Source organism: Bombus pascuorum, chromosome 11 (genome assembly GCF_905332965.1).
Source record: "Bombus pascuorum chromosome 11, iyBomPasc1.1, whole genome shotgun sequence".
Taxonomy (NCBI): domain Eukaryota; kingdom Metazoa; phylum Arthropoda; class Insecta; order Hymenoptera; family Apidae; genus Bombus; species Bombus pascuorum.
This window is the reverse complement of record NC_083498.1, coordinates 9,282,702-9,305,701: the sequence shown is the minus strand read 5'-3', so window position 1 is coordinate 9,305,701 and position 23,000 is coordinate 9,282,702. Positions and strand designations below refer to the sequence as shown.

Below are 23,000 nucleotides of genomic sequence, written 5' to 3'. Positions count from 1 at the left end.
GAAAACAGCAGGATTGAAAGTTGAGCTAAGAGACTAAACTAAACCTTACAAAGGAGCTTCAAACTATCTCTTTAAAAGCCCCTAAATACTTTTCTCTATTACTCCCTTCGTTCCTCATTTCATCCCCCAGAAAGTGATAATTTAATCTACCTCACGCAACAGTCGTTGTTATTATCATAGAACATCGAGACTGAAGGTAAAACAAAAGCAAGGATAATCCTTCTATCGATACTTTGGCAAGTTCTAAACCAGCCGGCTACCAATATCCCTGGCGTGTAGCAGGGATTTTCGTTAGGTCGGGAAACAGGAGCGATTGCCGGAAGGAAATAGAATTTCACAGCCTCCTGGAAGTCCCTGCAAGTGTGTCGTTCTTCGATCCTTGGGCAAAGCGGGTTGGATACACATCGTTCGCTTAAAAGAGTTTGAAAACTCATTATCGCAAATCGGAGCCGAATCGAGGGAAAACTGAAGGAAACTCCGGCAACCAAAGAAAGTAATCCTTATGCCGAAAAAGAAGAGCAGGAGGAAAGAAAGAGGGTTCATCGCGACCTCGTGAATACCAGCAGGTCTTCCGGCTTCTTTTCCCAGCCTATCCAACCTTCGCTGGTTTCTTTTTCGCAGACCATGTACGCTATTATCCACAAATATTTGCATATCTAACGCAATTGAATCGGGATAACCCAATACTTTTGTTACATTTTCGATATTATCGTGAAAGAAGGTTCTTCTACTGGTTAATTCGCTATTCCTTCCCATAACCGAGATCAAATGTTCCGCTAAATTAAACTGAAACACTCTGCGCCACTTAACTCGCTCGTTAAGTTACTTAACTCGGATATTGTCGCAGGACCAATTTTCATCCACCTTCCATTTTATTCGAATTAATCAGTTATGGATTAACGCTTTAACGCATAACCGATTAGATGGTGTCTATCAGATCGCAACAATTTTTACTTTTCGACACACAATAACCATCGCCTTTTCTTATCTTTGCAATCTTTGTTAACTTTGTATCTATAAATACCTGAACATACATCGTCTACGTGACAAAATGACCACTGCACCAGTTGTGACTTAACTATAGCTTCTACCGATAACCGCTAACTGCATGTGATTCATACGATTATCTAACCCAACGTCAGGGGTCGAAATTAAATTAAAGAGTTTCGTTCAAACTATATTTTACGTATTTGCAATAATTCGGAGGCGTGGAAATTCTTATGGCCGGTAGTGTACATTCTCGATGGACTTTCAAGCAGTCGCCAGGCCGAAGGCGCCATAGAAATAAATTGAATCATGCGGAAAGTAGAATTACAAACACATCCACGTGGCGTTTCCTCAGTTCCTTCGTGCTCGTGTGGTAGTTTCGAAGGTTTCTTCCCGGAGCCAAGAAGGTTGGAAAGGATACGAGGAATGGGAAAGAGAAAGACGAGAAACAGGAAGAGAGAGAGAACTAAGGGAGGAGGGAAGGTCTTCCAACTTGGACATCCCGGGGTATTATCTATCTCGGAAGTTCCGTCCCCCAGGCTGCGGCTGGCTCCGTTGACGATGACGAAGACGACGAGGACGGTCACGCTAATCGCAGCTGGCTGGAGATTGGCTTTTAGCACGGAGTTCGGGCCAACTTGTATCGCCAGGAAATCGCGCGCACCCCCGCTCAAATTTACGGGGTGATTCCTCCGCTCATCCCTCCGTTCCTCGAGGACAGTATTTGCGGCCAGGAGAAGCTCTACTCTGCGATCGGGTCTCGACGTGGTCTTCGTGGTGATTTAAATTGCTCTAGGCGGTGGCCAGCCTTCTGATTTTTAAAGCTTCCCTTTCCCTTAAAGATTGTTCTCGAGAAGTTCCCCGGTTGATGAGGTTGGAGCTTGCTGTTTGTTGGCTGTGAGTCGTTTTATTCTTCCTTTTTCTTTTCTTTCTCTTTTATTTCTCTTTTCTTTTTCGGCTCGATGTTAGGGGCGGTTTTCCGTCGTTGAGATGTTCGTGGAATGATTAAGTAGTTTTTGGAGCTTGCGATGATTTCTTCCGATTGCTAATGCAAATATTCGTTACTCGTTAGAAGCAAGTTTCTGTTAATCGCATATTTCGCCGAACCTGCTAATTTACCTGTCTAATTCGTCAGTTCCCATCGTCGAATTCTGTTTGTCCATGTTGCGGCTATTAAACAATTTCACGGATTTGCTTGATATTTTCGTCGTCGCTATTCATACTTTATAAATCTTCGTGTGATTTTCGTAATTTTCGTAAATTCGAAGGATGAGAGAATAGCATAGCATGTGATAAATCATGAAACTTTTTCTCGGTGGGTTTTTATTTTGAATTATCTGATAGTAGCAAAGGTAATACGCGCTTACTCTTCCTCCAAGCCACCATATCTGATCAAAGCGGACTCGTTAAATTTCAATCGTGTAGCGACCATCCAAAAATTTAATACTTTACTATAGTAGCTAATTAAAACAGGCTTGTTAAGCTTCAATCGTGTAGCAACCGTTCAAAAATTTAACAGTTTGCTTTTGAATGGCGGATGTATAGCGAGAGATCGACATGCATACGTACATACGTGAAAGGCTTTCATTGATGGTTTTGAATTACCAGAAAATGAATACCAAACAGCGAAATTTCACGGAAATTTGGATGAAACGGATTCTGACGAAACATCTCCGTAACCAGACAGTTTGCAAAACAATCGTGTTCCACACTAAGCTGAACGCAACGTAACTGAATTAATTGCGAACTTTCGCCGAGATTGCCTGTAACATGCGATATATTCCTTACAGGGGCTTTATCGTGCAACTTCAATCGGCTGGGACCGTTTTGCGGTTAGGTTTCCGGTTAATCGTAACATCGAATCGCGACAATTTTCGGTGAAAATACTTGTTTCAAAACTACCTATTCGCAACGATTATTAGACATCAATCGATGGAATTGGCTGACAAGGTCAGCTCGTGTCCTCGCATTGTTCTCGCCTCGCTATTGCCCACTTTACCTTGTGTTCACGTGTCACTCCTTTCTTTTACTGTTTTTTCTCTGTTTTTTTATATCGCACAGATTGCAGCAATTTATATCTTACACGCGAATTTAAATGGTCGCGTGCTACTGAGAAATAAAATTTTTAATGGACTACAGGAAAGTGTGTTTAGAATTCTATGAATTTAACTGAGAAGCCTGCTTAAATGGTCGATGGTTTTCAAGTGTATTATTTTTAAAGTACGAAAGTTTCGGTTATTGTCCTCTTACTTGTCGGAAATAATCGATCGATCGTAAACGTAAAACAATATTAGTCATGATAGCATTTATGGAGCGTGCTTCCTTCTTGTTTCCATAGCAGGTAATCACAGACGAGTTTTATTCTTGATTTTAACGAGTTTTTATGGTAATTTCCTTAATGCATGTAAATTTATTTTGCACAAATAATCTGTTCCTTAAAATCTGTAAATATTATCTTCGTGCGATTTTTTCATATTTAGTTAATTTTAACGTAGTATTTCCATTTTATTCCAGCCTTATTTTAATTCGTCATTAAAAACTTTTCGAACAATCAAAAGTCTCAGGAAGTTTCGCATAATTTAAAGTTATTCGCGTCGATTGTCAGAAATTTGTGTATAAATTACTATTATTTTTGGAATAGCTTGCACCGCGTGCCTCTGTAACAGGGCTGAATCGTTAATCGAAAACGTTTACAATTTCGCAAATAATCCTGCTGGCGACGAAGGAGAGTTTCTTGGTCCGAGGAATATGTAAATGAGCAGCAACTTGTAGACATCCTTCCAGCAGTCTCTCGGGGAAACATGCTAACTCAAGGAAATGTAGTTGAACCATATTCAAATTGGCGCTCTGAGTCACGCGGATCTGGAGTATGTAAAATGGCATCTACGATGTCTCAAACTCTCACCGATGCGTCTAAAATTATGTGTGCCGAAGGAAAATATCTTTGGTCGATTTTCAATTCCCTTACATCGTTTAATTTTCTCAGTTCAGAAACGACAAACGTACAATATATCGAAATTCATGGTTTATCGAAAATACTTTCTTATTGATGCATCGTGTGACGAATTCGCATCTACGAAAGAGACACGACTATGATACAAATATTTAAATGGAAACAGTCCAAAGATGATAGAGTAAGACAAGATTCGAGAAGAAAGACAAGACAAATGAAAATCTAGGAAGATATATCGTCCGCTAGAAGTAAATTCATCTACGTTGAAACTCCGAGCAGAGAAAAGCAACCAAAATGAACCAAAGTGAATCGAAGTAAACATTTGAGAACCTTCAAAATTCAATTCAAAACCACTGAAGTAACAAACAAACGAAAAAAGAAAAAAAAACTGCAAAAGAAGGAAACGATAAATACGACAAGATAATAAATTTGTCCAAAAATATCCACACGCTTTAAAACACACACTCTATTCTCAAAGTAAATTCCTGCACATTCAGCCGTCAGAAGAAATAATGGAAAACGCATCCGAAGCAAGGTCAGACTTTTAAGAGTGCCGAAAAAGACAGACAGAACGGAACGAAATATTAAGGGAACTTCAGGAGGAGACGTCGAAGAACGGAAAGGAAAAGACGGGAAAACAGGAAGGGCATATGGGTTCGTGTGTCGAAGGAAGAACGCCGGCGAAGATCTTTGGAGCAGCGCCAATTTCCAGAATAACTTAGCGTCGCACGCGTCACCAATATGGCGTATAGACGACGATGGTGTGCACGATACGCGGCGGTGCACACGTGCTATCTGCAGACCGTGTGATTTAGACCGGCGGTATATACCTGCATTTTATAGGCAAATTTCCTGGCATCGACGTCTGACAGCGATCGTTGTATCGTCGACCTGGGAATCTACGCGGTTTTGCGTAGAACTTTGGTCACGCGACAGTATCTGTTCTGAATTTAGACGACAAACACGTTCGTTCTGTTTCTACGAATTGTTTCGCGAAGTACAAGGTTCGATCGTGGCTTGACCCAGAGATTCACGCGATTTTTAATATTTATCGAGTCCGCCCTCGCTCCTAGAGTTCTCAATGGCTGTCAGGGTTTCGTTCGGAACAGCCTGAAATTACAGAGTCTTCCGGCAGAATTTATGTAATTTCCTAGAAATCCTTCAGTTGAACTGTTACACGAGCGTGTACCGTATTTTCCAGCATCGGTTTATTTATTTATCGTTGAAAAAGGATAGAAAAATGTTGGTAAGACAAGAGGGCTACCTTGAAGAAGGTAGAAAAAAGAAGAAATAAGGATAATGAAAGTGTAGAAAAGTTTAAGCACAAAGGGCGAAGAGTTGGAGGAAACAAAAGAAAAAGAGAACACGCGAAAGATAAAAATTCAATCGCAAAGGGTGAAAGGCCAGGAAATAGAAGAAGTTGCAAAGAAGAAGGTAGACCAAATCCCTCAAAAAGATAGGAGTTCAAAGCTGGAGAAGTTCTACAGATAAAAAGAACCATACGTGTAAAACCTTGGAAATAAAATATGGGATGCAAGATTCGAAATTATATTTAGCATAGAATTGAGTAGTTCTTAAATGGATAGCAATTGCTTGCGATATTTATTTGCTAAGCTCCAAGTAGACGAGTGCCGATTTCACGGAAACGGGTAGTTCGAATAAGAAGCGAATAGGATTGAGAAACGAGCTTTCATCGACGCTGCAGTGAACTTAAGCGTTCCACGAAGCGTGGACTAACAAAGCGAGTAAGGTGATTAAGGGCCGAGTATAAGATGATTAGAGTTTCCCTAGAAAATTCCAAACTTCCGCAGTATCTTTGCAAATACAATCTGAGATCCGTGAATATCTGTAGCAGAAACATCCTCTTTGTCTTGTTCCTCGATTCCACGAAACACGAGAACTCGAGTATCCAACTTTTAATTTATTCCTTTCGACTACATCCTGACATTCCTCATAAAAATTGTTCATTTATATGCAATCCATCCAGAACCGTTGCTACTCGGTTCTGTCAATTTTTTATAATATAAGCGATCCAATTTTTAAGCAAATTTCCTTTTACGATCTCAAAATTGCAAACGCTATTACAGTTCGAGCGATTTATTTAAACGTGATCGATCAATATCGAACACGACGACGTTCTAATATGAAAAATTTGAGCATTGGAAAGACGATCGGCTTGTTTTTGCAACGCACGAACGGAGAAATAATTTTAAATCTCTTTGAAGTCAGCTGGAAATGTTTTGCAGCGCCTGTAACACGCGATAAACATGTTTGTTCTAGTTTTTTACGGTCTAACAGAGAAACGTGTTTTGAATCGAAGTATCACATAATTCTCTGTGGTGGAGGATGGTAATGGCCGTGTTAAAGTTCTCCAACTTCCGCCTCTTCGATTTTTCTCTAGTGCCAGTCAAACATTCGTTTCGAAAATTGATCAAAGACAGAAGAAATGTCTTTTCAACAGATGATGAAGAAAATGTACTGTATTTACTTGGAAAATAGTAAATTCGCTGTAGCTATTTAACGTAGTAAATTAATTTTATACTCCTCGTGAACGACGTAACTTTTCGTTTATTGTTAATACAATAGAAACACGATTATCCAAGATGATATGGAACGGACCTACCTCGAATAATCGAGAACTCGGAAAGGTTTATTAGTATTCATAAATCGCATGATAAAATTGTAGATAACGTTTCGATAATATAATGTTGTACATGTATTTAAATGTAATTAATTACTTAATCTGTTGAAAGTTTGATTAATTGCTTTCACAGTACCTAACTATTTACAATTTCGAGATAAAGTAATGCTATGAAGTTATGGTAAAGTTCAGAGCACGTCGAATAATACGGAACTTCGAATAACCGAGACTTCGTCGTAAATAATTTCGAATCTTACAGAGAGTATTTCTTAACTCTGTTACGATACTCGAATTTTGGTATTTTTATATTTTAGCAACAATAAAGACTTGTAATATTTTGGGAAAATATCTAACGTAAAATTGAAAACAACATTCACGCTGCTGGCAACGATCCTTTCAATAATAACAGTCTTTCCATATTTCACTCGAATTTAAAATATTGTTTAATGTTAAAAGATATCGATACTGAAAATACTGAGAGATGTTTGAAAATAGCCGAAAGAACGCAACCGGATTAAAGCAAACAACTCGATCAGAATAATTTACTTTTTGCTCTAACACTCGGGACGAATATTTTTCCTTAGCTACGTAGAAACAGTTAAAAATTCTTATCCATTGCTAATTAAATTCCGAATATCTCGTCCAAGTTTTCCCAATTTTTGCACGAGGCAAAATTAACAGACGTTAAGAAAGAACTAAGAAACCCTTCTGCCAGATACAAATCAGGCTAATCCTCGCCTATTAACTGCCCTCGTACATCGTATCTCTTGGCGAAACTTCCTCAACTTGCATAATATTTTGCATCGCGTTGATCGCGTTAATTTTTAATTAAACGAGCCTGGTACAGTGGCAACAGGAGAAGAACGATTTCTCGTTCGTCCGAAAGTGTCCTCGAGATTCCCCGATGGCCATTTATTTTCCCTTCTTTGCTCGCTTTCGCTCGCCAAATCCGCAATTCGGAGCTGATACGAAACGCAATTTGCCCGCGCTGGCTGGAACTGGATAGCTCGACGAACGTGAGGTACTCTTTCTAAAAATGGGAAATATACGATGAAATCGGGAAGCTTCGCGGGCAAACTCGTTGACGCTGTCGGTGACCTGGAAACGGAGCGAGTTTCTACGCGAAATTTTCTGAAAAACGATCGCAAGATCCATCAAAGATGCGCGGATTCTCGATGGATAGCGGGTTCGCCGTTTCGAGGCGTTTACCTTTTACAAAATGTGCACCTCAAAGGATTCCGCGGAAACTATAGAAATTGGACGATAAATGCGTGTTGATAATTTTACCGAATAATTTTACGTAGCACGGTGTAATAGAATGCAACTGAAGATTATTCTACGTGCGAAGATAATTCGAATAAATAAATAATATCTGGAATGAAATTTGTTCATTTGGAGCATCGTTTTCATTTAAAGATTCGTTTTTGAGAAAGTGGAATTTGGAACTTTATCAGATACGCGCGTATGCAGGATTTTCTCAAAAACCAGGCTTTAATTAAAAAATCATATTCTTCACATTTAACTTATTTCTACGTGTGCTTTTATAATTCTCTATCTCTTTTTTCCCATCCTGTAATTTAATATGCTTCGAGTAATTATAATGATTTCAATGTACAATAGAATTATCTCCTATGTCTGGAAAGAACTAACGAAATTTAGCTCATAATGGAGACAAACGCACGTAAAATTACGAATAGATTCATTAAAGGAACGGACACCGCATAAACGTGCCTCAATAGCGTCGATAATGATTTCCATATCATAACGATCGTCGCTTTGCGTCGGGCTATCACCGTTATGGTATCATTATTGACAAAATTTCGTATGTAACGAGATGCGGGTGAATTTCACACGTATCTGCGGCGGACGTTACATATTCAATTTCGAAGATTTAAAACCGAATAGAATTCCGTGGATATCGATAAATCAAGTCAATAAACTAAACGACAGAGGAAACAGAAAACTCTCGTTGAATAGATTGATTGAAAGATTGGAACATTCAACGATGCATAATTTTTATAGGCTCTAACTAGGACATTATACGAATGTACATTTCAAAAGTATCGATGCTAGTCTCTTTGGCCCACTGTGACATCATATGAAATAACAATTCGTTATGTGTACTTGTTGAAGTGGTCATCATTTCTGAGAAAACACTATATCTGGTCTTTAGTTCTCTCAAGCACTGAGGCCATCGACAACGTATAGACAAAAGACCGCGTCGAAGGCAAACCATAAACAGTAGATAGGCGACATTGGCTTCAGGGTTTTCAGTCATAGGGTGACACTGCTAGCGTGCGGATCTGGATCAGCTCAATTATATTCCGATTTGTATTTACACTTCGGTATTTAAAATATATATTTTCTACCTTACAATTTATCCACGCGTTCCTTTGTATTCACATACATCTAATAACCTCAACAAATTTATTCAAATAGTCTGTATATCCGGGCTGTGGTTATTATACTTCGAAAACGAATATTTCCATATTTCTTCTTTGATGTAACTAAAGTCACGACATTCTTATCCAAAGGCCGACCTAAAACTTTAGATCACAATCGAGACGTAAAAACGAACTTCGGATTCACTGGGACTCGTAAAAACTCTCGAATTCAAAACATATCCGGATTATTAGCAAACAAAGCAAGAAAGAGATCACCCCCTAAAATCCTGCTATCGCAACCCCTATTCCACTTTATATTACGATCCCCATATTCCACTAATCTGGACGCGCTGTGTCCTACCGACCATCCCCTTATCTCGCGAAAGCACCCCCGATTTCTCATAAAATTTCCAAAATCGCTCGTCAACCTATCCCTCAACGTTACAAACTACAAAAAAAAAAAGGAACAACAAAAAAGAAAACTAAAAAATTTCACGCGTGCAATCGTCGCGTAACAATTAAAACGAACTGCCTAAGGTAAGAATGGGGAAACGCAGGAACCTCTTAGCGTCGCTTAATTACTATAGCGGAGGGTGCACGCGTACGCGAGGGTGGCTCGGCAGATGGAAGAAAAGAGGGATAGAAGCGAAAGAACGCGTGGAAAGACAGGCTGAGAAAGGGAGAAGGGCCAGGCGGTGGAATTTGCATACAAACGAGTTTGGGATTTCATTCGGATCGCACGCGTGTGTTTGCACCATTATAAACATTTCATTGCAATCCTCGATAGTCGCGGCGGGAGAAACACCGTTTCCAATGGAAAGAGATTGCATTCGTGAGTCGAAGCCGCCTCGAAAGTCCTGATAGTATCCTCCGCGCGCCGCGAATGACATTAAGTCGCTCGTGCTTTCGTTTGGTCCCTCGTCTTGAATTAATTACTCGATCCTCGTGAAGCATTTCGTCGCTCGTAGGTTCCGCTTGTGTATTATTCGGTAAATAAATAAGATTCGACGTAGGTTGCTCGGAGAACTTTGCTGTTCACGTTGTTTGCGTGAGAGAAGAGTACTAGGAGAAATGGTGGATTTTGTTCGGTTGCGAGGTGATTCGATGTGTCTCCGTGGGATTGCGGAATTTGTATTTATTTTGTAGCGTGGTAACGCGCCATGTGATTATCCTATAGGACTACTATCTACTACGGGTCGTTTAGAAAGCTTCGATACTTGGAGATTCGAGTAAATCGTAATACACTGGTTAGGTAGAGTTACAAGTTCACCTCGTTTGTTACCGTTTTCGTGATTAGCACTGTTCGTTCTGCTTCCGTAGAATTAATATGAAATTAACTTTTATATTACCGAGTTTTCGAATAATTTTATCGCGAAATTTCAGATTTTTTTGGCAATGCGTTTCCATAGAATTCCAAGAACATTTTATTGAATAAAATATCGTTCGTTTCTAGCCACTTTTTCAAAAAAAAAATTTGCCAAGTATAAAGAAAAGAATATAATTAATTTATAACCGAGCAGTATTTCCACATACCGTATAAAAGAATTTGAAAGAATAACTTCGTTACTCGAGAGAGGAGATCTGTTCTTCGTAATATCAATTGAAATTCCTGCATTCGTGTTGGCAAAGTTTTCGACTCGTTTGTCTTATCCTAGCTTGAAATTGGAATACATTCGCTTTCGTTTGACGGAGAATACGGTAAAACAGGAAGCGAATAAACTGTGGAAGCGTTAATGAAAATGAGTAAGTTTCGTTTACTATGTTAGGCTGGGATGTGACGTTCATCGCTGGAAACTTTGGAAACTCGGGGATAAATTATAGCGAAGCTTACTCTTGATTTTAATCGTACTTGACGTTCTTGCAAAAGTGGATTGAAATAGAAACGGAAGAAAATGAAATAAGCTATTATAAATCTGGCGAAATAACTGGATTAATCTATATTTCTTTTTTTTCATTTTCAATATGACGGCTCACATGATAAATTCATTAAAAAAATTTTCATTCGGCGATGGTAAAAAATTTACATAAAAATGGGATTCGAGATAAATTTAAAATTACCGTGCTGTTGAAATAGTAACGTTAAATTGTTAATTATTTCGTTACTTTACGATAAGTAACACTGAAGTCTCCTTTTTTTTTTCTTTTTTTGATATTTCCATTTAAAATTGAAAATTTATCAAACGAACGTATTTGAAAAAGAAATGACAAAAGATAAAAAGTAAATGTCGCATGGGGATGGAAAATCAGTATTTTAAAACAGGAATAGGAAAACCGTGGAATACGTTTGATTTTCATCGTATAAAGTATAAAGGAAGCTCATTGTGATGCATAAGTTCGACAGGAAGACCTTTACGATGAAAAAGCAGAATCTGTCTATTGCCCATTATTTTATAGGCCCGTCGTGTCATAAATCGTATCGTTGGTATGCATAAGATCCAGTATGGTCTTATTCGGTTCTATCCTGAAAATACACTCTAATTTCTGATCGGTGTATATAAATTTCGCATAAAGAACACGTGACGTTCATAATAAGTGTGTCTAACAAGAGTCGGCTATTTCCTATTTATGCTGGTAGTCGTATTTATTATGTCTGTCATAGACGTTCTCACTTTTGTTAATTTATCTTCATCATCGTAATAATTAATATTAAACTGCTTACAAATTTTCAATAAAAATTGTTATAAATAATTTTCACAGTTTTTGTATTTAAATATTTTCCCATATAATGTTTATTTCACGAACATCTACTCAAGCTTATCAAATTTTTGGTATAATTCATCGTTAAAATTTTTAACTAAAATTACTTATAAACATCAAATGATTAAGAAGAAAGATAAAGGAGAGTTTTGTGTAAATTGGATCGCTGTAAGAGACTCTAAATGGATAATCATGATCGTGGTAAGTGACCTTTCGCAAATAGTACATATAAAAGAGAAGACGAAGTATTCAAATGTTTCCCGACGATCAGCTTTATATTTATGGCTGACACTATAAAGGGTGAGAGTTAAATGTGTCATCAAGTTGACTAGAGTCTTCGGCGTCGCCTACGATAGATATTTTTATGGGCAGTAACATCGAGCCATCGCGAAACTTGATCGAACTATCGAAGTATAATTCGCGCTGCGCTCGTCTCACGGCGACTCTTCTCAATTTTCTTCGCTTTTTCGCTAAAAAAAAGTTAAAAGGCTACGAGGTAACTCGATTCGTCTGCAATCTATGAATTATCATCTTTGAACAATTATTTTTTCCCACTTTGTTTTTACCAACATGGCATCGTTTAAAAATTTCCAAGTAAAAAGATATAAAATAGAAAACAATCTCATGTTATATAAAAATCGATAGCTACGCGTTATAAAATATATCAAAACGGAGGTACGAATTGAAATTCGTGAAATTTAATGATACAACGAAACAAACACCACTGTTGAACTATTTGTACTTCTTTTTGCCGGTATTAAAGAGAGACGAAAAATTAAACAAATATAAAAATTAACGAGAAGAGATAACAGAGAAGATTCATTTACTTATTTCTACGAATACTGTATGGTCAAAAAGTTCACAATCTTTTTCATCGGAACACCACGACTGCAATCTCAAGTATATCACGTTTCTCGAAACTGGTGCAGTCCGATCAAGATACCAATTCACGAGACTGTCATTCGCCATTCCATGTTATTTACTATCCGACAACGATGAAAAAAGGATCGAGGATCGCTAAAGCTCGGTGAAGCGATCGTCTCGCTCGAGATCGAGAGAATCACCGTGTATTTCGCTGCTCAACAATTAAAGTTGGCGAAACGGCCGATTAATTACGACGAAACGGAGTCGACCCTGGCCACGGATCACGATTAATTTCACTTTAACGACGCCTTTCAATGCCGTACCTCGCGTCTCTCGGTCCTGACGGTCCTGTTAAGTCCATGGAACTTCTATTTTTCTCGTCCTTCGCCATTTCTTTCTGTTTGTTGTCTCGAAAAGAAATCGTCCCCCTTTTTCTCTTTTATCGCTCATTGTTCGCTAGGAAAGAAGGAAAAATTTTGCTGAAACATTTCCTGGGCGTTTCCTTGATATTATTTTCACAATTTTTGCTCCAGGCTTATGTTCTTTTCTCGCTGGTGGATATGTAATTGTTGTAACGTCGGAGATTTTATAGAATTAACGATTTGAACTGGTCGTAATTTACTTGGAATTCGAAAATATAGTTTCGTTTTGAACGAGGATGAAGATAAGACAAAATAATTATTCATTCGACATTTTCTATTCTGATTAAAACCAGACCGAGTTCAGCTGTTTTAATCCTCATCTTCTTTTCATTCCTCCAATTTTGTTTCTCTCTTGATGCAAAATTGATACAACGGACGACAAAATATATTCCACGTTTACTTTTCATGAATATCCGATGTCTTGGAAAAGAAATGTATCAAAGTAGAAAATCGACGACTCGTCGCAACAATTGTACGAAATATTTCTCGCATTGCTGCGTAGTTGTACAGAGACGCATTTACAGCTACGAGTATGGTAAATTAACTGCAATGTCTGCACATTAGAATAACACAATTTAGATTCCGCGTCGCAACAGCGACTGCAATTTTCTTATTTTCGTTCTGTCGACCCAAAACAAACGGTGTGCACGAAGCTAAAGAACGCTATTCTTATTCAAGAAAAATTATTCGTTGCATCACACGGGTTATGCAACAACAGAGACCGTATAACGAAGAAACTTTCTTCTTTTTTTCCTCTTCCTCTCTTTCTTTTTTCGTTTCATTTCCATTCGCAACTCCCACGCAACAGTTACTGCAACACGAGTAGAATAGCTCGAAAACTCGTGCTTCTTCTATCATGCAAAATACCGTGGAAAGATGGACCAACTGCAGAGATTTGCAACACATTATCGTGATGTCTATCGTGCACGGGGTACGTTTCGTTCTTTCGTTTGTTCGTTCGTTTGTACGGATGACATTTCTCTCGATACCTTCTGGCGAACCGTGGGGAGAAGGGAGAAATATCCGCGAAATAAATGTCAGATATAAACGTATCCGTATATAACCGTAGCTGGCGATCTCCCAAGCTATAAATTAGTCAAAATGGGAAGAGTTAATACGTGTTTGGACTGCCAGGCTATGTGTGTTATCTCTTCTATAAACCGTGGGAAGTGCTTTTTCCGATCGTTTGCGTTGATTTAAACGCGCCTCGGGGAAAATCAGATACGACGTAGCGTTCTGAACCGAGTCTGAAAAGTTACGCGGGGGCAACCTGGTGTAAAAATTTCCTTGAAATCTATATATCGCGGATTGAGAAATTCCCCGCCATCAACCTCTTTCGTAACTTCTATTACTCATTTTCTGCGTTTTCAATCGCGATCGCTACCGTTATATGGCGAAATGATCGAGAGACGTTGCAGGAAAATTTTGACTCGCGTCGTTTCGATAAATCCTATGAATTATGCTATGGTCAAGAACGATGTTCTGATGGACCGTAGTTCTAGCGAATGAAACGTCTGCAAACAGAAATGCGTACACATACTCGTACAAGATATGTAATTGTTCTCGCGTGTCTGTCGAAACAGTAAAATAGGATAGAAATTAGAGAATCGAAAACTCCGTTATTTCGTAACTTCAATGAAACGACGAATTTTACTAGCGTTCGAAGTTCCGGCTTGGAAGATGAGCCAAAAGGTCTGCACTCTTCTTGCGCTCGCGTATGATGTAACAAATAATTGAATAACCAAACCGAATACCGATATTGGACGTTGAATAATCGATAACCAAAATGGAATAATCAGTAGACCGTAGACTTTTATGCAAATTTCTATATTTGAGATTAAAAAGGTAGGATCTCGATAAAGATCGTTTTACCTGACAAATATCACAGAAAGGACTAATTTGGATATTTTCTATATTTTTTCATATTGTGCGCATTCTGTACAATTTTTCACTATCAAATTTCTTAGAAATAAGTGGAAATCCGCTGACTAATAATCAAATTACGCTGAAAATCAGGCTAAGAAGATGAACCACGCACGCGAGTAAACTATGCAAACGCAAACAGCGTTGATATACCGCATGATAGGACCACGAGCAAGAAGGTCCATGGCAGTCATTAAACGAGAATCAATCTTTCACTTGCGTTCCATCCATCAGCGAAAGTGGTGCACGCGGTTTGTCTCGCCGAGGTTGTCCGAAGGTTAAAAGCGAGGTTCGTTTATCACGAGAAAAGAAGAGAACGAACGTTCTCTATCCGCCAAGGCGTATTCCAGCACTAGCTACTACGGTCATTGACGCGCGACCGTAAGAAAAATGTTTCCCATTGCACCGACACCAGCGTTTACATAACGGTGTTTTCCTTTGGAGAACGCGCGCACTGACGTCGCACAGTGCAGCAGTGGACAAAGATCGAAATAATCGAAATAATTTTGATCTTTCGAGAAGATTGGCAAAAGTCTGCGCATCAAAATTTAATCACTTGAAAATTAACTCACTCGTTCATTATACGCCCTCGTTTGTTAATTCCGGTTAAATAGCATTTGTTACGCTTTAAGTATGGAGAATTTAGGAAAAGAAATGTATAATTTTAATCCCTAATTTGAAAATTAGTAGTGAAAAGGTATTGTATTGCATTGCCATATAATTTTTAACTGCTGAAAATTTCTGCATGTTCTTTATTCTTTTAATGAATTCCATTCGTAATCGCGACTCGATTGCTAATTACATTTATTATTATTTATTAAAAGATACACAAAAACTCTGTTCTTTGTTCAACGTCAGTGCGATATCTAACGAAACAGAAGAGAGGGTAAATGATCTCTGCATGACACTTAGGAAGAAATAGAAAGATTGTTCCCGGTATCGGCGTTATTCACTTAAACGTCATCGTGTGTGGTTAGACAAAGAAATAAACGTTCAAGATGCTTCAACTGAGCCAGGGAGTAGAGAAAATACTAACAAAGATTCGTCAAACGGACTTTTACTCGACTCGAATCCCTTGACATCGAGTTTCAGAAAAACTGCACATTATATGCATTTTTGTTATTTTTGTCCTGAATTCTCGTTCAAATGCCGCACTGTGGAACGTGAGAACGTGGCCTGCGAACGTGCGAGCATGACCAACGAATTTTGATTTTCGTCCCGAATCCTCATTCGAATGCCGCACCGTACGTCGTGTCGAGTTCACCGCTTGAAAATATTTTTAACGAACCACCGGCAGGGATTATTTTCGGTCGCCGACACACTTTCTTCCCCGGAGAGCGAGGAAGATGACTCGGGAAGAGAGAAGAACACTCTCGCTTTTTTCCCATTATCATCCACGCTCTCCGTGTTGCCAGCTTCCATTTAGTCGCAACTACGACGTGGCCAAACAAACGTTCACCATTGCGTCACACCGTTAAGGAGTGCCTCTGGTTGTTTACAATTATTTTTGTCGTCGCAGCGTCTTTCGCACTGCGAGTCAACGCTACGTTAAAAATACAGAGAATCCGCCATTGATTTGAAACACTGATGACGATTTGGAAAGCCAGAGAATGTTTAGGGAATGGTTGTTGGGCAATGCTACACGGAAGATATGTGAGTGTTGAGTATAGTGAATAGCATAGAAGTTGTTAGAGCGTCGAAATATATGACGGTAATTTTTTGCATTAGTAGAAGCTTTCCCTTTTCTCTTCCCTTTAATCACAAAGATATTCGAGATCTGCTCGATTAAATCAACGATTCAATTAAAATATTCGCCCGATTCATTTTCCAAGAATGTACCAGCGAAAGACATTTATTAATTTGTTCGTGAGACTGGTGTTTCTTACTGTTTTCGAGAACGTATCGTTTAGGTCGTCGCGTCGCGGCGATGACGCAAAAAGGGAGGGAGGTTTCCGCGAACGAAGCGCCTTTTAGCCAAGCTGCGGATTGCAGCGACCGCTGGCAAAAAGCTCGGCGAGGAAAGCCACAGCAGTAATGGCATTATCGCGGTCGTGTAAATCAGCAATTTATAAGTAGAAACGCGGTCGAGTCTAAAAACCGGTGTTCCACGTCTCGGTACAGTCGCGTGAAATGGCTCGACTTGTGGTAAATCGCCGGTATCTAGAGAAATTTGTTACTTTTTTGTCTAGCCCCGGTACACATTGAGTAAGGTGAATCATAGCTACTAGAGTCTTAAGTTTTAATCTCTTCGAGGGATGAATATATTCAAAGCGGAAAAATCTTTTTATTTTTATTTTTTTTATTCTTTCAACTTGTACTTTACCGTGTTTGAGATTCGCTCGTAATTATTCGAACGACACACCTTCTATACCTATTTCTTTTCTACGATAAAATCGTTAATGATTGATTGTACGCGTGTGAAAGGTTAATACTACTGAAGCATGAAACGATCGACTGTATGCGGGATGAACGCTACTGCAGCTTCGAAACTTGGGTCAAAAGAATTGTCGTATGTTGCATATTTTCCACAACGAAATTCGATTTCCGAAAACTGCACCTTAGTAAATCTATACAATTTTTATGAAAAATAGATATTGCTTATTTTAACGATTCTGGCAGCGTTAATAAGTTGGTGTAACCTTTTCATTTCCGCTTCGCGCAGCAATATGTCTGACCAAGTCGTTCGTTGGTTGTGGTCCTTGTACATCCCACAGCAACGACAAATTTTCCCGGTTGCCCTTAGGAAACTGACAAACTACTTCGCGAGTAAGATGATTGGTGGTCGGTGCGAGGATGCCTCTCTCCCGCGGGACCTAACGACCCGGACGAAACCAAGAGAAAGACAACGAGACAGAGAGAGAGAGAGAGAGAGAGGAAAAGCCACATGTATAAGAACGTGGGGGCACGCCAGCAGCTTGTTTCGTCGACAAAACACTTCTTATTGGTAGCAGCAGGCATTGTGCTCGCGCCTATACGTTACGCTAAGGAGGCGAAGCAGTCAGCGAAAATATACTCTTATTTCGCTCACAGCACCGACTGGCGTGCCCGTAAAGCCTGCACTGGGTGATAAAATCTTTCTGATAATTTATACGAGCCATGGCCGGGACGATGTGGCCGGATGCGACAATGGATGTATACGTATGCATACGTATACGCGAGGTCGCGCATAGGCGCAGACACCGTGAACGTTTTTCTGCTCCACTCTCTGTCCATTTCTCTCTCCCTTTCTCTCCCTTTCTCTCTCTCTCTCTCTTCTTCCTTTTCAGTCCCGTTTCACCCTGTTGTTTCTTCTCCCTTGTATTTTTCCGTCGCTCTTTTCTTTTTGCCAGCCTTTCCCTGTCACGTTCTATCGCGTTCCTCCCTTGTATGCGCGCACAATGCGTTTCTCCCGGTACCCCGGTACCTCGTTCGATACCTCCTCTCTAATTTTTCCGTTCTATCCGGTTCCGATCTACCCATCTTCCTCTTTTAATTCTTTTCCACCTGCTCCTCTACATTTTTCCTCTGTTTTAATTCCTCTCCTATGTACGTTCGTACCTCTATGCTTTTTTACTCTCACCGTGTAGATTCTTCTTTCTGTCTGTTTCCCAATTGCACATCCCTGTTGGCAACTGTAAGATACTTGTTTGGACTCGTGCAGAACGTCGGTACTGGTATATTCTAATAAAATTCCAAACTATTTCATATAGCAGGCGCAACATATCGAAAAAGAAAATCTACGCGTTGAAAAACTCGCGAGTCACGGTATATACACATATGCATCAGTGTTCACGCTTGCACCGGATCTTTCTCTTCGGTACGCCTGTACTCCGCCATTCTTGCCCCTTTCAATCGCCTTTTATTTTCTCTCCGGCTCGACTCTCTTCCATCTTCCTCCTTCCATTCCCGTACACGCTATACCAGACACTCGTACATACGCGATACGTACAGTGTACATACGTTGTAGACACGGCGACGACGCGTGGGTGTCGGTGGCGGTTATATTTTACGGACGTCGAGGAAGAACGCTCGACGACGTTGAACGGTGACGTATATCGCCTTAAGGGCCGTTTTCATCGTGACACTGATCGCCAAGTTCAATATCGACTATTTTCATGCGAGCGCGCGCGCTCGCAACGAGATCGGGAATCGCCGTGGGCGCAATTACCGAGACCCTCTCGACTTCCATCACGTTCCCCAACTGCGTCTTCGAGTTCGCCGGAGCCTTCGTGACGCAACACACACGGTGTGTGTTTCTATAATATTAATACGTAATTATGCGCGAACTTAATCTTCATATTGTGAGGCTCGCGCGCTGGAGATGCCGTTAATTATGCTGTACAGGTAATTCGCGCGAGGAGAGAGTACACGTCTTATGAAATATCCCGATGTGACGTCGTAAAGAGTACCGGTTTACGCGGCTCGAGCTGTAAAGCGTTCCGCTGCTGCGGAAAATGAGCACTGGTAATTAGGTTGTTGGCTAGGACTGCAAGGGGGTTACGTTTTTCTTCGTGGCAATAGAGTTCACGCCGTTAAGAAGCGTGAATATTTGTTGAAGATGTTGTTTCCGGTGATATTATAGGAATGCAGAGCTGCAAACTAATTTTTACTTGACAATATATAATAAAATAGTAGAATGACTCTCGATGATCTCTGAACGATTTATATAGAATTGTCTCGGTTCTCAATTCGATCAAATTCTTATAGATCTCTCATGCACAATCCTCGCGACGCGTAGTCAAGCTTTTACGTAGTATACCGTGCTTCCTAATCTAAATATTCTGTATCTCATCCATTGTCTCTCTTTATTCATGCTGTGATATAAACGTTCTGTTCACTGATATTCGTCGTTTACGCGAATCTTCTCTCTTACAATATAGAGGAGCATTGGAATTGACCGCGTGTAAATTTTTGTGAAAAAATCAACTTTTTTAGGACGGGAATTAAAGTCAATTTATTTGGAACGAGGGGTTGGCGCTTGATTAACTGAACTTGTCCCTATTGAATCCACTTATCTGAACGTGAACTTCAATTATTTGAATGAGAAATTGTGGGTACTGTGGAGTGGAGAATCAGTGAACAGTAGACCTTCACTTATTGGCCGATTAACTGAATTCCAGACTATTGAATCCGCTTAACGTGAACTTCTCTTTAAATAAATTTGTATTAATTATTCTATAAAAACTGTTCTGTGAACTTATCCGGCTCTATAAATATCTTGCATCTATATATATAATTATGTCTTAAGCTTCTTATCATATGTATTTAGGTTTGCATGACCCAACCAATTTTTTATTTGAAATTTAACTGAAATCAGATTTCTTAGGTGGATTTATTTTTACACGTATCGTAGTGTATTCTAATGAACATTTTTCCAGATCCTTCAGTAAGATACATAATTAACGCAAGGTTCTTATAAACACAATAGAAAGGTTAACAACAACAGGCTAACAAAGGCCTTGCGCTACTTTAATTCATCCACACATAAGAGTTAACGTTAAGGAAACACGTTTGAACGAACTAAAAAATCTTTGAAAATAAAAATTACGATTAGAACGTATACTATCTTTAGATGCTTTACCATCATTGCTAGAATGAATTAACTAACCGAACCATAAATGCATCCATGTATTTTCTGTCAATCCGACCTCGAATTTTAACGTACTATGTCTTCTCTACAAAGAATCCCAAAGAAGATATGTTTCTATAATTTATAACGATAAATAGTAAAACGAGAAATAATTTCTACTAACCCAAGAAATTTCAGTGCTGAAGGAGTAGGTCATTTCATATATATATACATCGTCCGCAAGAAATCTTCCATTTTATCGCGTTATATCCTCTACAGAAACACATAGAATATAATTTCTAAAATTAATAACTAATAAAAAGAAAAATGATTTTCCATAATCTAAAAATATTCCATCCTAAAGGTGTTGATCACGTCATATATCGTCCAGGAGGCTAAACTATAATGCGTTATATCTCCTTCACAAAAACATGAGAAAAGTTTTGCATTTCCATCACCGATAATTAATAAAAACAAAAAACTCCTCGGCTAAAGAAAAATACAATCTTGAAAGAATAATCGCGTCGTACACTGTCGAGGAGCACCAACTTCTAGTACTCTCGACGGCGATATTTGTGCACGGCGCGCTCCTCCGATCTCACGTACGATATACGAACGATGAACAAGTTTCGCTGACTGCACGCTGGCCGTGGTAGAATTCGGCGAACGGCTTCGATACTCGGCTGGAACCGGCTCGAGAGAAAGGTCGAAGGTCGGTCGATCCGCGTCAAACTAGTTTAACGAGACTTTGATGCGACTCCCACTCGCTGGTCGCGGGTTACGATTCATAAAATTCCATGCACCGAGGTACAACGACCGTCGAAAGTTGTTGCTACAGGTCAAGGAGACGCGCAATAAAGGGTGGCCGGATTTTTTCGGCACAAAGGACGCCCTCATACCGGTGGATGCCCGTTATCCGGCAGTCCCTTATTCCCTTCAATAGGGAGAATAAGTTCCGCGCGAGATGCTTTATGGTTATTGCCCAAGGTATTTTCGGATAACGTCGCAAGGTGGCCCAGGAATAGATTTATCATCTTTGGCCAGGAAGTTTCGCGAACCGTCGCTCTTGGAAGCTTTTCCGGGCGAGAAAAACGACGACTATCGAGCTAATTTGTAATCGATGATTTTGTCATGTCAATTTCTGCCTCGTTATAGATATATAGCCATGAACAATTTCTGCAAGCGAAATGATTTATGGTGATTTTTACGACCTTTCTCCGGCCCTTGAGCGACCTTCAGTGTCAATGACGCGATCTCTGAACTTCCGATAATCTGATGTTCCAATGATGCGATCTCGAAAACTATCCTTAACGTTAGAATGAATTTTGAGTATCATATTTACGAGCTTGGTAATCTTCTTTCATCTTCGAATGAGGTTAAACGTCAATGACACGACCTGGACAATCGCCTTCATCTTAATGCAACTTTGGGTATACTTATAATACAAACTTAGTAATCATCCTTGGTCTTCGAACGAACTTTAGTGTCAAAGATACGACCTCGTTGACCTACGTGACAGTGAAATGGCCTGAGGTGACATTAGAACAAACTCTACGCTTAATCTCTACGTTAGATGATGATTCATGTAGAATACTGAGAAGGTAGACAAGGAGGAATAACCATCTCAAACGATCAATACATTAAAATCGCCAAAGTATCGGAACGAAACGTCGATATTCTTTTCAAATAACAAATTTGAAAGATCTAATCTGAAACTCTACATTGTAGTTCCTATATGGCCACGATACACCCTCGAAACCTTCTTCTTCCATCTCAGACATCTCTTAACATTCTAGAATCTACCCGTGATACCACTTTAATTGGACAAGCGCGCTAAATGCGCCTGGTTCGACTCGAACCTTCGAATCGAAGAACATTGTCGAGCAATCCTCGTTATTGTACTTTTGCGCGATTAAATCGACCGGTGTGGTGGCGAACGTGTGCCAAGCGCGAGGGTGTGAGGATTACACAGAATCAACGGAAATTCGCAAGGGTGGCGTGGATTCAGGGAAGGGTGGACGCGCGTGCATATTCGATGAGAGCGCGCTTTCGCGAAATGGTAAAATACGAAAATTGGCTGATATTTCGGGAACGGGATTATTGGACAGCGTACACGTGCAGGAAAAGCCTGTGACGGGCACAGCACGTGTACCGGCAACGTTTTTCGAAAACGGGTTGCCGCGCGTGTACACCGCGCCGCGTTTCTATCGATTGCGACAGAATCCACGCGGACACCCCCGGATCGCCGGGGATTGTTGCCACGCGCTTTATATTTACGAGCCACAGCTGTCCGATCGCGTCTACAATTTACTACGAAGCGTCCTGCACACCTGCGTTTTTTAAATTATCTAACGAGCTCGACGGTCTGCCTCTGTATCACCGCGTATGACGCGAGCTGTTCGATCCACGACGCTCTTTCCATATTCGTTAGTTTACTCCGTTTGTAATCTGAGCATTTGCATCGGCAATTGCTGGTACAATAGAACCTCGTTTATTCCGAATTAGAGATTGATTTTCAGACTTTTAATCAGATTTTATCTGTTGATATTTTATCTATTAATAGTACTTAATAAGTCTCTTA

At 39.8% G+C, this 23,000-nt stretch overlaps 1 protein-coding gene across 10 annotated transcripts in view; it reads left to right on the top strand.

The window, feature by feature from the left end:
• The window catches only part of LOC132912309 (max dimerization protein 1-like), a 234,682-nt gene that overhangs the window by 197,843 nt on the left and 13,839 nt on the right, over positions 1 to 23,000 (top strand). The gene's annotated exons all lie outside the window — the stretch shown is intronic.